The sequence below is a fragment of the Mus musculus genome, chromosome 2 (assembly GCF_000001635.26).
Source record: "Mus musculus strain C57BL/6J chromosome 2, GRCm38.p6 C57BL/6J".
NCBI classification, from domain to species: domain Eukaryota; kingdom Metazoa; phylum Chordata; class Mammalia; order Rodentia; family Muridae; genus Mus; species Mus musculus.
Window position 1 is genome coordinate 22,343,894 of NC_000068.7, and position 17,232 is coordinate 22,361,125.

The window sequence follows — 17,232 nt, forward strand, 5'->3', positions numbered from 1 at the left end:
ATGGAATTACTTTAAGTTTCTCTCAATTTAATTTGATGTTGCCTATAGGTTTGCTGTATATAGTGTTTATCATGGTTAGGTGTGTACCTTGTATCCCTGATCTCTCCAAGACTTTTTACCATGAAGGGGTGTTGGATTTTGTCAAAGGCTTTTTTGGCATGTAGCAAGATGATTGTCTGAGGATTGGATTATACATTACTGATATTTTTTATTTGTGTTTCCTCCTTATTTTCATCATTTTTATTATTCATTCATTTTATATCCCAAATGCAGCCCATTCCACATCTCTTCTCCCCCCCCCCCTATGATAAGGGGTATTATTTTTACAGAGAATATAAAGTTAGACTCTCTCATGTTGATTTCATGTTAAATATACTTATTCATTACAGTAATATGTCAGCTAATTTTGTAGGAACACAAGCTCTTGTTGGTACATCTTTTACAATGCTAAGGATCCCATATATATTCTAGGTGATTTTGTTAACAAAAACCTGATAAATGTGGTTTTAAAGGGTGGGCTAGGAATGGGTTAGTCTACCCAGAGTATAATATTTAAATCTTAAGAGCCTCATAAGATCTTGACTCTGTAATATACTGTGTATGTGATTCAAAGCAGTTTACTTAACCTCTCTGCATCTTTTCATCATTAACATGAAAAAACATTAGTTCATCCCTCTCCATTAAGATAATTCCTGTAGAAGAATATTTCAAATAATGAATCACACATAATAAGAATGTTGACAGTGCAGCCAAGGACAGCTGTGTCACCCATCACTGAATTATAAATACATTTAACACATTATGAAATGATTTACAGTTTTCATTTTATAACTTGATTTGTGACATGAGCTTTGTAAATGAGATTCTGTGTCACAATGTCAAGAGGTTGAGCATGCCTGAACACCAATAATAGTTGTAATGGCTATGGTGGTTGCAGAGATTAGAAATGGCATCTAGTGAATTGAAGATACTTAATGAATATCATATCACATTATTGATGAGTGCCCCAAGTCCCAGAATTATCTAGGCACACCATATGTTTGCCACCTACCCACAGAGGAACCTATAGTCTTGTTCATGTATAGAAACAACCACATCCTGAAACTCTTTATTCTGTACTCATAATGGTTTTAGCCTTTCTATCAGCTAGGTGAAGAACTATGTGAGAGAAACCTGTTGATATTTCAATGTGGGACACCATGTTACACAATGTCAAGGCACATATTTCCAGCATCTTATATGGAATGATGGGCCAGAACATCACTCATAATGAATACCATGAGAGCAATACCTTCTGGAGTAACAAAATGAAGTCCCGAATTTGTAGTCATAAAAAAATCCCTTAATAATTATTCAAATATTATAACATGTTCAAAAAACAGTATGATTAGGATAATATATTTGAGGCATGTAGTGTGTTAAGTAAGCTTTTTTTGTCTTATAAATATTCTAAGAAACTGTTTTAGTTTCACTATATTATTTAGAAGGAAAAGAAAAAAAAAAAAACTCTAAGGCCCCAATTTGCCACTGAGTTGAACTACAGCTCAGATAAAATTAGACACCAATTACTTTGTAATTTCTATAAAATGTTTTTTTTCAGTTTTATATATACTTTTATGGTTCTATTTGTCACTTTTACTCTTGTAAGAATTTGCTTACAATTTTATACATGTATATTCTTTGATCAAAGCCTCCCATTGTCCTCTTATCCCTTTTCTTCTCACTAATGTCTTTCTTCTATCCAATCTCCTTCCCATTCTCACATCTTATGTGTATATGTGTAATAACTACTGTGTCTAGAGTTGTATGTATAAGCATGGATGAGAGCAATTTGCTTAAGTGGGGGCAATGTGCTAGTGTCTATACCAATTAGTGGTATGACTGCCCCTCCCCTGCATACTCTGTTTATAGCCTTATGAGCCCCTTTCTTATCCATGATGGGATGTTGATGGAAAGATCTTGTGCAGGTAGCCACTGCTGCTGTGAGTTTATAGATACAGGAGTCAGGTCATGGCCAGAACAAAAACATTTTATAGCATTCCTTCCCATCTTTACATTCACTGTGTCTTTGCTTCTGTATGTTGCCTGAGCATGGGCAGTATGAGAATCCAACAGTCATTTGTTCTAAGCACATTCACCAGTTGCAAAACTCTGGACTAACAATCCGTCACTGCAAATAGAAGCAAGCTTATCTGATCAAGGGTGAGAGCGGTCCATAGGTATAAACAAGTGTTTACAGGGCAACATAACAGTAGTAAGTGCTCTTCCTCCAGGGTCTACAGCCCTCTTAGCATCTTTGGACAAATACACTGGAATTTTACTCAGCTAAAAATAAAATTATTTAAAAGAATTACGAATGTATAGGTAAATGGCAGAAATGGGAAATATACTAAGTGAGGTACCCACACCCCAAGGGACAAACCTTAGATCTTCTTTCTCATGTGTCAATCCTAGCTTAGAATTCTTAGTTTATGTATTTAAATGGGAATACGTACTGAGGCCAGGAAGTTAGGCTGGCACCATTTAGAAGAGAAAACTGTAGTAAGGCAGGGAATATACATAGTAGAGAAAAGGACTACTGGAGATGGAAAGGTTTCCATGGAAGTCGGGGAGAAAGAAGGGGTATATTATTGAAGAGAGGCTAAACCCAAATGAACTGTGTATGAAAAAACTACATCAAAAACTAATACTTTGTAAGCTGATTTAAAAGATATAAGTTAAGAAATAGAATTTGAAAAGAGACAACCTATATGATTGCATAAGTGTTCCCAGAAGTGATGTGTTATTAAAAAAAACTCTTAATGCCCCAGAAGCCCCAGAATAATACAGACTATTGCCAATCCACTTAATTGTCTACCAAAACTAATGATAAGATTATACTGCTCCATACACTATACACTTTATTTGAAATCAAGCTGAAACTGAGCTGTTAGCTTCCTCCCCAGTGGCTACCTTTCATTGTGCCAAAAGGTTCTAGCAAGTCTCTAGTAAGGAAAACCCATCAACAGCTTTGCCCAGCAGTCAAAACTTCGAGCTACAATACCAACTTTCCCAATGAGATGCACTTAGTGGAATGACTGTTAAGGGGGTAACCAACTGCTTCCTGTCTAAGTACCTGCAGAAACCAACTGCACCACTGGAGCCATCCAAGTGTTCTCTGATTGAACTCTAGGCCTGCACTACAGGAGTACCTCAAAAAGAGTCCCACTCCATAGGAGGACCTTATGCACAGTAATCAAAAGCTGGTTAAAACCTATATTTGTTTCTATTTTAGTTCATTTGAATTGCATTTTATATTCTAAAAAATGTATTGTGATAGCAGTCTACATAATGGGAAAATATCTTTATCAATTCCACATTTAACAGAGGGCTAATTTAAAAACATATAAAGAACTAAAGAAACTAGAGAGAAACAATCCAAATAGTCATATTTTAAAAATGAAATACAGATCTAAACATAGAATTCTCAACAGATGAATCTCAAATGGCACTTAAAGAAATACTCGGCATCCTTAGCCATCAGGTTAATTCAAATCAAAACAATGCAGAGATTCCACCATACATCTGTCAGAATGGCTAAGACCAAAACCACAAATGACAGCTCATGCTGGCAAGTATATGAAACAAGGAGACTATTCCTCCATTGCTGAGAGAAGTGAGAACTTGTACAGTCACTTTGGAAATCATTATATCAGATTCTCAGAAAATTGGATATTGATCAATTTCAAGGCCCAGCTATACTACTTCTTTGTGTATACCAAAAGGATTCTCCATTCTACCATAAGGTCATGTAGGCTTATATTTTTCAAAACCTACTTTAATAACGGTTCTTTAATGTTTTACCGTTCTTCTAGCGCATCACTAGCCAGAGGTAGTGAAAAGGAAAGGTTAATAGAGCAAATAGGGATATGAACCTTTCTAGAAATAGTTCTTTTGGACAATTCCAACCTTCATTGTCAGGTTATCAGCAATTCAGTTCATACACATCAGCAATGGTAGCTCAATCTACTTTCAAACACTATTCATGAATCAGCAATGTCACTTTGACTTAGAAAAAAACACAAGGCTCTGACAACTGGCCCAAGTCTGTAGATCTGGCAAGAAGCCACTGGACTATCATAAGAAGTTCTTTGGTGTGTTTCTCTCTACAATGTCATGACAAATGATGATCAGTGAAGAATACAAGGTAAACCAATGCTACAGTGTGGGCAGTGAGGACCAGCATCAGCAAACCCAATGAACACCAGCAAAGCGTGGCAAGGTGAACCAATGCCACACTGCACCATGCACTATCTACTGGGTTATATTTATACCCTTTCAACACATCACATGTTCTCTCAAGCACATGCTCTAGCAAAACTTCACATGCCTTTTTTTTTTCTAGACAGTTTCCAGAAAAACACATGCATGTTCTCAGCAAAGCATCCTCTCATAAGACAGTTTCCAGAAAAACATCATGTGACACAACTGCATCTCCAAAGAAACCAGAAACTTTCCCTTCAAGGACACTTGCTCAACTATGTTCATAGCAGCTTTATGCATAATAGCCAAAAACTAGAAACAACCTGGCTGTCTCTCAACCAAAGAATGGATGAAGAAAATGTGGTACATTTACACAATGGAGCATTATTCAACTGTTAAAAGTAATAGCTATTAGCATTCTGCCTAGGCTCCACCCCAGTTACCTGGCAACAGCCAGGTATGCCTGACTCACTATAAAAGGGGTTGCTTGCCCCCTCTTCTCTCTCTCTTGATCCCTTGCTTTCTTGCTCCCACTCTGTCCTCTCACCCCTTCACCCCTCTTTTCCCATTCCCCTCCCCCCTCTCTTTCTACATGTTCATGGCCAGTGTCTATTCCTCTACTCCTCTACTCTCTCTGTGTATCTCTACTACCCTCTCAAATCCCCCCTCCTGAATAAACTCTATTCTATACTATACTGTCCTGTAGCTCATACCTCAGGGGAAAAGGATGCCTCAGCATGGGCCCATGGAGGCACCCCCTCCCCTCATACCTGACTACACATCCACCAAACATATTCCTCCTCTTCTTATCTTTTTATAAACACAACAATAACATCATAAAATCTTCAGTCAAAAAAAGAAAAAAATCATTCTGAGCAAGATAACCCAGATACAGAAAGACAAACGATATGTATTCACTTATAAGTGGATTTTAGCTGTAAAATAAAGGATAACCATACTAAAATACACAGATCCAGAGAAGCTAAGGAACAAGGAGGATTCAAGGGGCAATTCATGAATCTCCCTGGAAAGGGGAAACAGAATAGTCAGGGGTTATGGGGGTGCAGGGATAGGATTAGGAGCGATCAGGTATGAAGGATGGAGGAGAAAGTACTGGAAAAGATAACTGGGACTGGTGGCATCTTGGGGACCAGGTAGAAATTTTGTGTAATGGAAACTCCCAGGAATTGAAAATGGTCACCCTAGCTAATACTCCTAGTAGTGGGGGATACGGAGCCTGAACTGGCCATTTCCTGTAACCAGGCAAGACTTCCAGTGTAAAGATTGGGACACCAACCCAGACACGTAAACTTTGACCTACAATTTGCCCTGCTTTCAGAATGTGCCGGGATAAGATGGTGCAGGAATTATGGGAGTGGCCAACCAATGACAGATCCAATTTGAAATCCATGCCACAAGAAGGAGCCCACCCCTGACACTGCCTGGAAGGTCAGGACCAAGAGGCTGGATAGCCCAGAGACCTAGGACAGAACCAAACACAACTTTCAAAAAACAACAACAACAAAAAGAAAGTCAATGAAATAATTCCTAATTATACTCTGCTATACTCATAGCCCAGTTGTCATCAGAGAGGCTCCATTCAGTTGCTGATAGAAACAGATACAGAGACCCACAGCCAAATATTAGGGGGAGTTTGGGAATCCTGCTGAAGAAGGTAAGGAAGAATTGTAGGAGCTAGAGGGGTCAAGGAGACCACAAACCCACAGAATCAACTAATCCAGACTCCTAGGGACTCCAGAGACTGAACCACAACCAGGGAACCTTTATAGGATAGACTTAGGTCCTTTACATATATGTTACCGTATGTAGTTTGGTCTTATTAGGAGCTCCTGCTTCTAAAAGTGGCAACAAGGGCTGTCTCTCCTTTGCTTGCTTTTGGGATCCTTTTCCTCCAACTGAGTTGTCCAGTCTTAATGTGAGGATGTGCCTAGTCTTCCTATAACTTGATATGACATGTTTGGTCGATATCCATGGAAGCCTGCCATTTTTCTGAAGAGAAACAGAGGGGGACTGGATGGGGGCAGGGTGCAGAGGGGGAGGACTGGGAGGTGAAGAGAAAGTAATTGTGGTCAGGAGATATATATATATATATATATATATATATATATATATATATATATATGAAAAGAAACAATTTGTGACCTTTAAAAGATAGAAGAAGCATTATTTCTAGTTAGATTTTGTTCTACCTTATATGTGGCATATGTGTGTATGTGGAAGCTCATAGCATGAGAAGCCACTGGAATATGTTAGGTGTCACCCTCTATCATTCTCTTGCTACCTTGAGACATGTCTCTCAACTGTAAGTTTGCCATTTTGCCCAGGCTTCCTGGTCAGGTAGCTTTCAGGAACCACTTTGCCCCTGTCCCACAAATGTTGGAATTATTTTGGGGGGGGGGTTTATTCTGAGATTTATTATGCTTCTTTTATATATTTTTTATTACGTATTTTCCTCAATTACATTTCCAATGCTATTCCAAAAGTCCTCCATACCCTCCCCCCCACTCCCCTACCCACCCACACCTACTTTTTGGCCCTGGTGTTCCCCTGTACTGGGGCATATAAAGTTTGCCTGTCCAATGGGCCTCTCTTTCCAGTGATGGCCGACTAGGCCATCTTTTGATACATATGCAGCTAGAGTCAAGAGCTCTGGGGTACTGGTTAGTTCATAATGTTGTTGCACCTACAGGGTTGCAGATCTCTTTAGCTCCTTGGATACTTTCTCTAGCTCCTCCATTGGGGGCCCTGTGATCCATCCAATAGCTGACTGTGAGCATCCACTTCTGTGTTTGCTAGGCCCCGGCATAGTCTCACAAGAGACAGCTATATCAGGGTCCTTTCAGCAAAATCTTGCTAGTGTATGCAATGGTGTCAGCGTTTGGAGGCTAATTATGGGATGGATCCCTGGATATGGCAGTCTCTAGATGGTCCATCCTTTTGTCTCAGCTCCAAACTTTGTCTCTGTAACTCCTTCCATGGGTGATTGTTTCTAATTCTAAGAAGGGGCAAAAGAATGAACATGCATTCATACATGGGGAAGATTATTCATATATGTGGGTTCTGGGAATTCAAATTTAAATTCTTATGTTCACACAGCAAGCATTCTTACCCACTGAACCGCTTTTTCATCTCCATGGGTACTGTTTTTAAATTATAAATTTCAGTGGATTATATCAATCATGATTACAAAGAAGAAAGAACACGTTCTAAGGGTTTAACTGAAAACCCTATTTACAAGACAGAATGTTCATCAAAGAATCAAGAAAGAGTGCTTAGCCCAGGCTGAATAGTTTAGTCCAGATTAGCAAGGGCAAAAATACCATGCATACCCCAAGAGGGCTAAGGGAAAAATCCGTCAGAGAGCTCAAGGACAGCCACAGCTGAGAACAGAGGCTGCCTGGAGGTTTGTAGCCCCCACAGAACTGCACCTTCTACCAAGTAGAATGTGAGTCAATAGATCCTTCACTTGTCTCCTCTCTCTACAAGCCAGAGGACAAGGGACACAGGCCGTGCAGTCTACAGAGCTAAGCATTGGGGAATAGGGGTCATAAAACCGAAGATTGGAAAGCCAATCAGAATGGGGGGTCATAAAAAAGGTTTTAGAGTTAATCTGAGAAGCAGAAGGGAACCAGAGCAGACACATATCTTAATTCAAGAAATTCACCCTTTTTCTTTTAAGAGAAGTGACTCTTTCCTTCTCTCTTTCTTCTGCCCTGACCTGAACATATCACTGTCTGACTGCATTCATCTTTAGAGCGTCTTTGTCACAATGGCGAACTAATAGCTTGTATTTGAAACCCTTTGCTAACTATAGTGAATTTTAAGGGGAAAAATAAAATAAGGCTGCTTGAGAGAAAATGAGCACATTGAAGACAATGCTAGATAATTCTCATAAATATAAATTATGGCCATATCTGCTAGTTTTCTCCTGCAATGACTGGAGTTCAGCAAGCATTGATTGCATTACTCTCCCACCTCAGCCCTTTAAAAGGCTCCCTAAGAGTCATTTAAAAAAAAAACAAAAAATAAAACTGTCAGGCACTTTCTCTGCTGCTATGAACCAGTATGGCACTGTGCTAAGCATCCCATGGTCTTTGTGTCTTGCTGCATTATCTCTTTCACATAGAAGGATACAAAATGAAACAACATACCAATTAATGCAAAAAGCTGACATTTGAACCTTGTGTCTCCAAAGCCCCATATCCATTCATTCAGTCAGTCATCTATTTGACAATCATTAATTGAATTTCTACTATGTGATGAACACCTGAGATTTAAAACCAACTTAGATTTGGGGGAAGAAGTAGAGTAGTGGGTTTGGCTTAATGCTACTTGTATTCTAATGTTAATTTGGGTCCCCAAAACTGATTATACAGAGTGTCTGCATGTAGCTTCTGGAAACCTGTTCCCAGTTGGTTCTGATTGGTAAATAAAATGCCAATAGTCAATAGCTGGGAAGACAGATATCAATGTATAGTGCGTCAGTGGGGCCCTTGTTTGGGCACTACTTGTCAACATCTGGTGCGTTGGGGTCCCACGAATAGAGCCACCTTAACTAGGACACAGGAGTTACATAGCCAAGTCAGTCAATGCACACTTTATTGAAAGGTTCAGCATATTTTATATAAAAAGCAGTATAAGGATTTTTCCCAGTTTCCAGTTTATGCCTGGTGCTATTTCCCTAGCCATAGTTTTTCTTGCTTCAAAGTGGCCCAAACCTCCTTACAGACTGAGGAATCTGACTGCAGTACAACTCTTAGATGTGCAGCTTCTTATAATTAAAAACAAAGTTGTGCCCTTCCAGTCTGCACCAGGTCACCTTGGGCGCACAGTCCACGGTCACCCCCAAGGTCCCCTACAGCACTCTCCACGCCATCTTAGGACCACCTGTGAGTGGAACACAACTTCTGTTCAAATCCATTCGTGAGGGACCTGAGACAGCATGAGGGAAGCAGGAAATCCAGCCTGACAAGGGTCACAAGTCCCTTCCGGTCAGCACCAGCACTTGGTCACCTGGGCACAGAGTCATCGGACACCCCCAAGGTCCCTAGAGGACAGCTTCTGAAACAGACCCCGTTTAGGGTTCCAGATATAAGGGCACCTTCCCTGCCAGAGGAGAGGTGTCCACTCTGCCCAGGAGGGCTTTGCCGGAGATCTGGGGGGAGCCATCTTGGTTCCCGGATCCCTCTGAGACTGTTCTGTGCAGGTGGGAGTGTGGACTACAGAAGCTAACAGCTTCTGTGACAGGCCAAAGCAACACAGCTTCTGGGACAGGTCCTGTTTTGGGCCTTTATCCTCTGGCAGAAGGCAGGTCCAAACGCCAGGTATCTGTGCACCTTCCCTGTAAGAGGAGAACTTGCCTGCAGAGAGTGCTCTGACCACTGAAACTCATAGAAGAGAGCTCGTCTCCCAGGTCTGCTGATTGAGGCTAACAGAATCACGAGAGGAACAATCTAACCAGAGACAACTGTAACAACTAACTCCAGGGATTATCAGATGGCAAAAGGCAAACGTAAGAATCTTACTAACAGAAACCAAGACCACTCACCATCATCAGAACGCAGCACTCCCCCCTCACCCAGTCCTGGGCACCCCAACACACCCGAAAAGCTAGACCCAGATTTAAAAGCATATCTCATGATGATGGTAGAGGACATCAAGAAGGACTTTAATAACTCACTTAAAGAAATACAAGAGAACACTACTAAAGAGTTACAAGTCCTTATAGAAAAACAGGAAAACACACCTAAACAGGTGATGGAAATGAACAAAACAATACTAGAACTAAAAAGGGAAGTAGACACAATAAAGAAAACCCAAAGTGAGGCAACGCTGGAGATAGAAACCCTAGGAAAGAAATCTGGAAGCATAGATGCAAGCATCAGCAACAGAATACAAGAGATGGAAGAGAGAATCTCAGGTGCAGATGATTCCATAGAAAACATCAGCACAACAATTAAAGAAAAATGCACAATGCAAAAAGATCCTAACTCAAAACATCCAAGAAATCCAGGACACAGTGAGAAGACCAAACCTACATATAATATGAGTAGATGAGAATGAAGATTTTTCAACTTAAAGGGCCAGCAAATATCTTCAACAAAATTATAGAAGAAAACTTCCCAAACCTAAAGAAAGAGATGCCCATGAACATACAAGAAGCCTACAGAACTCCAAATAGAATGGACCAGAAAAGAAATTACTCCCAAAACATAATAATCACAACAGCAAATGCACTAAATAAAGAGGGAATATTAAAAGCAGTTAGGGAAAAGGGTCAAGTAACATATAAAGGTAGGCCTATCAGAATTACACAGACTTTTCACCAGAGACTATAAAAGTCAGAAGATCCTGGACAGATGTTATACAGACACTAAGAGAACACAAATGCCAGCCCAGGCTACTATACCCAGTCAAACTTTCAATTACCATAGATGGCGAAACCAAAGTATTCCACGACAAAACCAAATTCACAAATTATCTTTCCAGGATTCCAGCCCTTCAAAGGATAATAACAGAAAAAAAAAAATACAAGGATGGAAACCACGCCCTAGAAAAAGCAATAAAGTAATCCTTCAACAAACCTAAAAGAAAATAGCCACAAGAACAGAATGCCAACTTTAACAACAAAAATAATATGAAGCAACAATTACTTTTCCTTAATATCTCTTAATATCAATGGACTCAATTCCCCAATAAAAAGACACAGACTAACACACTGGCTACACAAACAGGACCCAACATTTTGCTGCATACAGGAAACCCATCTCAGGGAAAAAGACAGACACTACCTCAGAGTGAAAGGCTGGAAAACAATTTTCCAAGCAAATGGTCTGAAGAAACAAGCTGGAGTAGCCATTCTAATATCGAATAAAATCAACTTCCAACCCAAAGTTATCAAAAAAGACAAGGAGGGACACTTCATTCCCATCAAAGGTAAAATCCTCCAAGAGGAACTCTCATTTCTGAATATCTATGCTCCAAGTGCAAAGGCAGCCACATTCATTAAAGAAACTTTAGTGAAACTCAAAGCACACATTGCACCTCAAACAATGATACTGGGAGACTTCAACACACCACTTTCAACAATGGACAGATCGTGGAAACAGAAACTAAACAGGGACACAGAAAAACTAACAGAAGTTATGAAACAAATGGATTTAACAGATATCTACAGAACATTTTATCCTAAAACAAAAGGATATACCTTCTTCTCAGCACCTCATGGTACCTTCTTCAAAATTGACCATATAATTGGTCACAAAACAGGCCTCAACAGATACAAAAATATTGAAATTGTCCCATGTATCCTATCAGACCACCATGGACTAAGGCTGATCTTTAGTAACAACATAAATAAAAGAAAGCCAACATTCATGTGGAAACTGAACAACACTCTTCTCAATGATCAAGGAAGGAAGGAAGAAAGAAATTAAAGACATTTTAGAGTTTAATGAAAATGAAGCCTCTACATACCCAAACTTATGGGACACAATGAAAGCATTTCTAAGAGGACTACTCATAGCTCTGAGTGCCTCCAAGAAGAAACTAGAGAGAGCACACACTAGCAGCTTGACAACACACCTAAAAGGTCTAGAACAAAAGGAAGCATATTCACCCAAGAGGAGTAGACTGCAGGAAATAATCAAACTCAGGGGTAAAATCAACCAAGAGGAAACAAGAAAAACTATTCAAAGAATCAACCAAAGGAGGAGCTGGTTCTTTGAGAAAATGAACAAGATAAACCCTTAGTCAAACTAACCAGAGGGCACAGAGACAGCATCCTAATTAACAAAATCAGAAATGAAAAGGGAGACATAACAACAGATCCTGAAGAAATCCAAAACACCATCAGATCGGTCTACTAAAGGCTATACTAAAAAAAAACAAAACAAAAACAACAACAACAACAACAACAAAAAACCCTGGAAAACCTAGATGAAATGGACAAATTTCTAAAAAGATACCAGGTGCCAAAGTTAAATCAGGATCAGGTTAATGATCTAAACAGTCCTATATCCACTAGTGTGGAGGAGAGGAGAGATGCCATGCCTGAGAAGAGTGAGTACCAGAGAGGCATGGCCACCATGTTAATAAGCCATTTGGGCAGCCCTCTGGATCCAGAGCAGCCAAGACAGAATATAGAGTTTAGTAAGTAATAACTTGAGATTATTTCCAGCGGTAGATTAACTGCATGGAGATTAGGTACTGGCCCAGTTATTGTGCTGACAAAGGCATATTAAAATATAAAGACTGTGTGTCTCTTTCATTCAGGAATACAAACCATTAAGGAGGGTAGCAAACCCACTGCCTGGATTTATTCAGTAATATTTAATTCAACAAACTAGTTCATAATTTCCTAAGAATTCTGTGTGCTCAAACTCACTGGCCACTTAATCTAGTCTCTTAGGAGAATAGGAGATGAGTTCAGCTGCTGAGAATGAGAGGGTAAATCACATGGAGAAAGATGGAAGAGACTTGGTGTCTATGGGGAAGAAGTTCTAAGTGGACAAAATAAAACTGAAAGTACTACTGTTCTGCGGACATGCTGTGAAACTTTGGATATGCAAAGCTTTGTTTTCTGCCTTAGGGTATTTCCTGAAAAGATTCAGAGGTATCAGAGAATAGTTGAACCACATTACTGAGGATTTTTGCCTCAGTTTTGGGGACCTTTCCTGCATAATAAATCCTCATCACCCAAGACCATTGAACTCATATAAGATCATCCTAAAGGCCTTCATACAAGTGGCAGAGTAGAACTCCAAAGAAGTAGCAGAGAATTTATAAAAATAGTGGAAGCATTGTCAGACAAACATGTTTTGTACCTCACTGAAACCCTGCATTGGTCCTGGGAGCACTAACCTAGCAACAGTACACCTGCCTGTGGCACTCAATTTTCAGTGACTATTCAATGTTTGTGGCTGACCTGAGATGAAAATCCTTTGGCTCTCTCTCTCTCTCTCTCTCTTTCTCTCTCTCTCTCTCTCTCTCTCTCTCTCTCTCTCTCTCTCTCTCTCTCTCTCTCTCTCTCTCTCCCTTTAACTCTCTGGCTGTTTATCAACAGAAAGTCAGTGTATTTCCCATAGTAACTCCAGGCCTTGTAAAATTACCATCTTGGTTGATGCAAACTGATAATGGTAGAGAAATCTGCTAGGTTTCTGTGTCTACATTTATGAGTCACTTCACTAATTATACATTGCATTGTTGGCATGCTTTAAGAGGTGACATGCAGGGCAATCGGTGTGATGCCTAGAAAACAAAGCAAATAAATTATATACCGTGCTAATGCTAGAGATGCTTTTATTATTTGGTGGTGCAGAATAGATGAGAACTAAACTAAGCTGTTAGTTTTATTCTAACTTTTAAGAAATTAATTGATTCTTTGACGATTTCACACCAGTGTATAATGTGTTCTGGTCGTGCACAAGCTGCATCCTCTCTTATCCCTACAGTGTCCCTCCTTCCACCAGGTTCCCAAGCCACTTTCATGTCTTTATGGTTCCTTTTACAGTATACAAACTGTATACTGTATACCATGCAGTATGCACACAACAGTATGTTGTCTGTAATACACTTTTTCTGTCTCAGTGGTACCTGCAACAAGCAACAGATGGTGGCACGAAAGATGAAAATCAGCATAGCATTTTTTATTAATATTTTTTATTACATATTTTCCTCAATTACACTTCCAATGCTATCCCAAAAGTCCCCCATACCCTCCCCCCACTCCCCTACCCACCCACTCCCACTTTTTGGCCCTGGCGTTCCCCTGTACTGGGGCATATAAAGTTTGCCTGCCCAATGGGCCTCTCTTTCCAGTGATGGCCAACTAGGCCATCTTTTGATACATATGCAGCTAGAATCAAGAGCTCCGGGGTACTGGTTAGTTCATAATGTTGTTCCACCTATAGGGTTGCAGATCCCTTTAGCTCCTTGGGTACTTTCTCTAGCTCCTCCATTGGGGGCCCTGTGATCCATCCAATAGCTGACTGTGAGCATCCACTTCTGTGTTTGCTAGGCCCCAGCATAGTCTCACAAGAGACAGCTATATCAGGGTCCTTTCAGAAAATCTTGCTAGTGTATGCAATGGTGTCAGCATTTGGAGGCTGATTATGGGATGGATCCCTGGATATGGCAGTCTCTAGATGGTCCATTCTTTTGTCTCAGCTCCAAACTTTGTCTCTGTAACTCCTTCCATGGGTGTTTTGTTCCCAATTCTAAGAAGGGGCAAAGTGTCCACACTTTGGTCTTCATTCTTCTTGAGTTTCAAGTGTTTCGCAAATTGTATCTTATATCTTGGGTATTTCTGGGCTAATATCCACTTATCAGTGTGTATATATCATTTAAGTTCTTTTTTGATTGGGTTACCTCACTAAGGATGATGACCTCCAGGTCCAACCATTTACCATTTTAGGAAGGGCCTAGAGGCTAGCTGTATCTCCACAGTATAGTGCTTACCAAGCATGTATGAGGCCCTAGATTCCATTCTGTGTTATTCAAATTTAAGTTAAGTTAAAAGTGTAAAGTAGAGCCGGGCGTGGTGGCGCACGCCTTTAATCCCAGCACTGGGGAGGCAGAGGCAGGAGGATTTCTGCATTCGAGGCCAACCTGGTCTACAAAGTGAGTTCCACAACAGCCAGGGCTATACAGAGAAACCCTATCTCGAGAAATCCTGTCTCGAAAAACAAAAAAATAAAAATAAATAAATAAATAAAATAAAGGATGTGTCTGCTCTCAGGCCATCAGCCAGCCATGAAACCCTGTCTTCTTTAATCTCTGTGGTGGTTTGAATATGCTTGGCTCAGGGAGTGGCACTATTAGGTGGTATAGCCTTGTTAGAGTAGGTATGGCCTTGTTGAAGAAAGTATATCACTGTAGGGGTGGGCTTAGAGACCCTCCTCTTAGCTGCTTGGAAGAGAGTAGTCTTCTAGAGACCTTTAATCAAGATATAGAATTCTCAGCTTCTCCTGCACCATTCCTGCCTGGATACTGCCATATTCCCATCTTGATGATAATGGATACCTCTGAACCTGTAAGCCAGCCCCAATTAAATATTGTCCTTTATAAGCATTATCTTGGTCATGGTGTCTGTACATATCAGTAAAACCCTAACTAAGACAATCTCCCTCCCTGACTCTTCCAGATTTCTCTCCTTCCTGTGTGATACATTTTCTTCTTATAAATTCACTCATCTATTTCTAAAATGTGTATGTTTACTGTGATTTATCCTTAAGGCATTTCTCTTTCCTCTCTACAGTCAATTCATACTCTCTTTGACTTCAAGACTTCATGTAATTCTGTGAAATCAGCACTTCTTACTTGCTCCCAAGCTCAACTTTTCCAATTCGGACCACCCACATATATTTCATACAATTCAACCAAACCCATCCCAAAACTGTGCTCTTCCAGTAGTCTCTCTCTATTTGAGCTAATCCCTGTACCTATGGAAAATCTAACTCCTTTGAAACCTTGACTTATCTGTATAGATACATTTCAATTAACATTTATTCTAAGGAACTGTGCTATGTAATAGAAAATTAAATTATTTAAAAGGCTAGGTATAGTGGTACATGCTTTAATCTCAATCATTGCAAAGGCTAAGGCAGATGTCTTATGAATCCAAGGCTAGATTAGGTGGTATAGGGAGACTTCTCAAAATGACAATAATAGTAGTAATTATAGTAGTAGTAGTAAATAAATAAATAACAACAATAATAATATAATCCAAAAAATCTGTCTCCATTAAGAGTATACTACATAGTCGGGCAGTGGTGGCACACGCCTTTAATCCCAGCACTTGGGAGGCAGAGACAGGTGGATTTCTGAGTTCGAGGCCAGCCTGGTCTACAAAGTGAGTTCCAGGACAGCCAGGGCTACACAGAGAAACCCTGTCTCGAAAAAAAAAAAAAAAACCAACAACAACAACAACAACAAAAAGTATACTACATAATTAGAGAAGGAAGTAGAAGAGATTTGACATCCTTTCTGATATTTTTAATAAAGTAGTTTCTGTAGAATTATACATTTAAAAGTATGCCTTTTCCATTATCATGGACTTCATGTGGAAAAACTTTTTTTAAAAAAACTTCTTGTTCAAGTAAAAATATCAACTTGATAATTATTCATTTTCTAAATCTTTCATTGTCCCAAGCTGTGTAGTGGTGAAAGAAATGAGCAGGGAGCAAGAGGCACGACAATTTGACTTGGCATTTTTGTGTGAGGAGCAATGACAGAAAGGGACCCTAAACCAGGTCAGTCCACTGCCAATGGCATCATGGAGGTGAGACTCCAAGGCAGTGATGTAGCATCTAATGACTCAAAGTCTGTGGGAACACCTAGACCTTTGTGAGATGTTAGGGTTTTTTGCTAACTGGAAAAAAGAAGAATAGGGAGACATGGGTGTAGCTTGCCAGGGGTCTGTATCATTAAAATGAATTTAACTCTTGGAAGAGATTCCCACCCCTACCTGGACTTCCACCTTGGGTCTGGTGATAATGAAAGGTGCAATCAGGATTTAGAAACATCCTAAAATAGGATGACTGAGCAAGAAAAACAGGAACAAGAATGCCACAGAGAGGCAAATCCCAGATGGTCACCTGAGTTATCAGTTATCAGGAGTGAAATTAAAGCATGGCTAAAAGGAGACACTGGAAAGAAAACAATAGGAAGCCAAATGCCTCCTCCTCTATCTTGTAAAGGGAGAATCTGAGAGAAGAAGTTGGCGGACATAGGACCCTAACTTCTCCCCAGTATGCTATAGAACATTCTAAGCCAGAGACTCATCCCTGTTGCCTTAATTGATTTTCTCCAACACCTGGGGAATACTCTTCATACTTAAAACCAAGGGGATATGGAACTTTAATTATTAGGAGATGCCTCACATATATGGAAAAGATAATATAAAAAGATGGATGAAGAAGATGTGGCCATTGCAGTCAGATAGACCTTATCTGAAGTCAGCTTTGTGAC

The 17,232-nt window shown here is 39.9% G+C and overlaps 1 protein-coding gene across 1 annotated transcript in view; it reads left to right on the forward strand.

Annotated features, from left to right (window-relative positions):
- Myo3a (myosin IIIA) overlaps positions 1-17,232 on the forward strand; it is a 390,750-nt gene that overhangs the window by 116,391 nt on the left and 257,127 nt on the right. The window lies entirely within an intron of this gene.